This window comes from Petaurus breviceps, unplaced genomic scaffold (genome assembly GCF_028583685.1).
Source record: "Petaurus breviceps papuanus isolate PSGF00001 unplaced genomic scaffold, PetGlider_PUasm1.0 551, whole genome shotgun sequence".
In the NCBI taxonomy this organism is placed as follows: Eukaryota; Metazoa; Chordata; class Mammalia; order Diprotodontia; family Petauridae; genus Petaurus; species Petaurus breviceps.
Window position 1 is genome coordinate 12665864 of NW_027186372.1, and position 2948 is coordinate 12668811.

At 42.7% G+C, this 2948-nt stretch overlaps 1 protein-coding gene across 1 annotated transcript in view; it reads left to right on the plus strand.

Annotated features, from left to right (window-relative positions):
- Positions 1-2948, plus strand: part of LOC138172676 (rho GTPase-activating protein 7-like) — a 126400-nt gene that overhangs the window by 4517 nt on the left and 118935 nt on the right. The window lies entirely within an intron of this gene.

Consider the following 2948-nt stretch of genomic DNA (forward strand, 5'->3'; position numbering starts at 1 on the left):
CCCTCTCTCTCCCTTTCTCTCCCCCTCTCTGCCTCTTCCCCTCCCTCTCTCTGACTCTCCCCTCCCTCTCTCTGCCTCTCTCCCTCCCTCCCTGCCTCTATTTTTCTGTGTCTGTCTCTCTCTTCCCCTTCCTCTCTATACAAACATACATGTACATATATGCATATATGTTACTGTTATTAATATCATAATCATCATAGGGGAAAGAGGACCAGATATCTAAAGAAGAGGACCTTGGGGACTAGGAATCCAGAAACCTGGGTTTTAGTCTCAGCTCCCCCAGTAAAGCACTGGGCAAATCACATCATTTGTCTGAGCCTTTTTTCTCATCTGCAAAATAGAAATAATACTTTCCATGCCTTCCTTAGAGGGTTGTGGGGGAAGACAAAATGCTACAATAGAGGGGAGAGTGCTTAAAAAAGTTTAATATGTCCTATAAATTCAAGGCTGGCATGTTACTTCGGGCATAGGTAGGACCTAGGCAAACTATGAGGCCCATGTGATTTTTTTTCTTAAAAGTATTACTATTGTTTCTTGGGGGTGCCCCTAACTTCTCCAGAAAAGACACAGAGTGCCAAACCAGTGGTTTATCTTATCAGAAGTAGCTCAGTGAGTTACCCAAAACTTCAGGGTCCCAGCTGTTTCATTCTTAGGCAAGTAGAAAAAGGTCTCTGTTTTTCAATGCAATTTATTCAATGACGTGTATGTCTACTACATACAAAGCACGATCTCTGAAGTTGGGAATACACAGACCAAAAAGAAGAACCCTGCCTTTAAGGCCACAGCGGTTTTGTGGTTCATCCTTCCCTGCTGAGGAGCACCAGCGACAGCACGGGCTGTGAGGTTTGGATTTTCGAGTGAATTGGATGGTACAAAATCCTCAGCCCATCATCCAAGCCCAGTAGCAGGAGAAGAGTCAAGATGGCTGGTGATGACCCAGGATGCACTGAATGAACTTGGTGTCTTCGTGTCTGACCAAGCTCTAAGGGCTCCCCTAAGGAACTTCACCATCTATGTGGAGCCTTTCAGGGTCTCCCAGACCCGGGGATCTGCATTATAAAGAACGACAGGGATTCTGGGAGGTGGAAGTGAGAGACAGTGTATCCCCAGCATGGGGGATTGTGCAAAGGCATTGAGATGAGTCATAGAGTACAGTGCATGGAAAAAAAATGAGAGAAGTCCAGTTTAGTTGGATTGCAGAACTCTAGATAGAATGTCCAATGAGCTGGGAAAGATGGTTGAGGTCAAGTAATCAAAGACTTTAAAGGCTAAACAGAAGAGTTTATGTTTTATCCTAGAGGTATTGAACTTAGGGGAAAATGTCTTACAATTGCCAGTCTCCGTCATAAAAGAAGAGCTGTGTCTTGAGATTTTTTTATATATATACACTTGCATATATATATATTATACACATATATACATATATACGCATGTGCATATTGTATATGTATGTGTATATTTCTTGAACTTCTTTACTTTAACTGCTGTAAGTCATATCTCCCCATTCTGTATGTGATTATTTGAACCCAAGCACCAGACTTTACTTTTTTCACCATTAAATTTTACCTTATTGCTTTCTGGTAGAAGATCATTTAAAATCCTGATTCTGCCTGTGAAGCCTTAACTGTCATCTGCAAATTCCCTGCAGGTTTGACTGCCACTTCAGGGAGGTTCTAACCCTGACAAGGAAAGCTGGGGAAGGGTTTGATGTCAATAGGAATTCCTATTGATATGTCACCCCTCCTATCAGGCCCAGTTCATGGGGTGCCTCTTCCACAAAGCCTTCCTTGATCCTCCCCTATGGGAAGTGAGCTCCCCCTACATGTCCAATAGGGGCTAACAGCATGCCATGACTAGAAAACAAATAACCTAATGTGATCTAGGCTGAATTATTAATAGAAGCATATTGTTCAGGATGAGAAAAGTAGCAGTGCTGCTGTACTGTAGTCTGTGTCCTCAGATCACATCTAGGAACTTTACTTTAGAGAAGGACATGGATCGTTTGAAACAGGATCATGGATTGAGAGCTATAAGGGATTTATCTTGGAGGCCATCTAAATTCAGAACCCTCATTTTACAGAAGAGGAAACTGAGGCCCAGGGAGGTTAAGTGACCTGTATAAAGTCGTTCAGGTAACAAGTATCAAAGGTAGGATTTGAAATCAGGTCTTCTCATTCCAGAGTCAGTGTTCTTTCCATTGTACCACACTGTCTCCCATCACATTCAGAACCAGGGACCAGCATAGTGAAGGGTATAGAAACCACGTCATGTTTGGAATGGTTGAAGGAAGGGAGGATGTTCTACCCTAGAAAAGGAAAAAATCAGGGGACACATGAGAGCAAGCCCAAATGTTTGAAAGTCTTCCATATGAAAGAGAGCTTGGATGTGTTCTGTATCACTCCAGTGAGAACAGCTAGGGCCAGAGTATAGAAGTCTATCCTCCACATTTCAGTAGAGGACCTTTCTAACTTTTGAGCTTTCTGACAATGAAATAAGCTACCTTGGGAAGTTGCTGATGTCTTCAGGAGGGGCCTGAATGTGAGAATGTTCCATATTTGTAAAGCACTATGTAACTTTAAACTGTGAGTATTCCCATGTGTAGCAGCCATGTGTGTAGAGGAGTGAGGCAGACAGAGGTGGGCCCAGTCAAGAGTGGTGTCAGTAGGAATGGAGAATTCAATTCAAGTGTGGAAAGAAATGACTGATGAATATAACTGAGATCTTAGAGGAATAAACTCCTTAAAATTAGAAGAAACAGAAGCGATGAGTGGTTTTTGTTCCTGACTCCCACAAATCCTGCAACCAAATCAAATTACAGAAGTAGCCATGAGCAATGGATAAGACATAAGTGGGTAAAAACTGAGGAGCTGATTAAGTAAAGGGAGGACCTTGGAGAGGATGGTGTGTGTGTGTGTGTGTGTGTGTGTGTGTGTGTGTGTGTGTGTGTG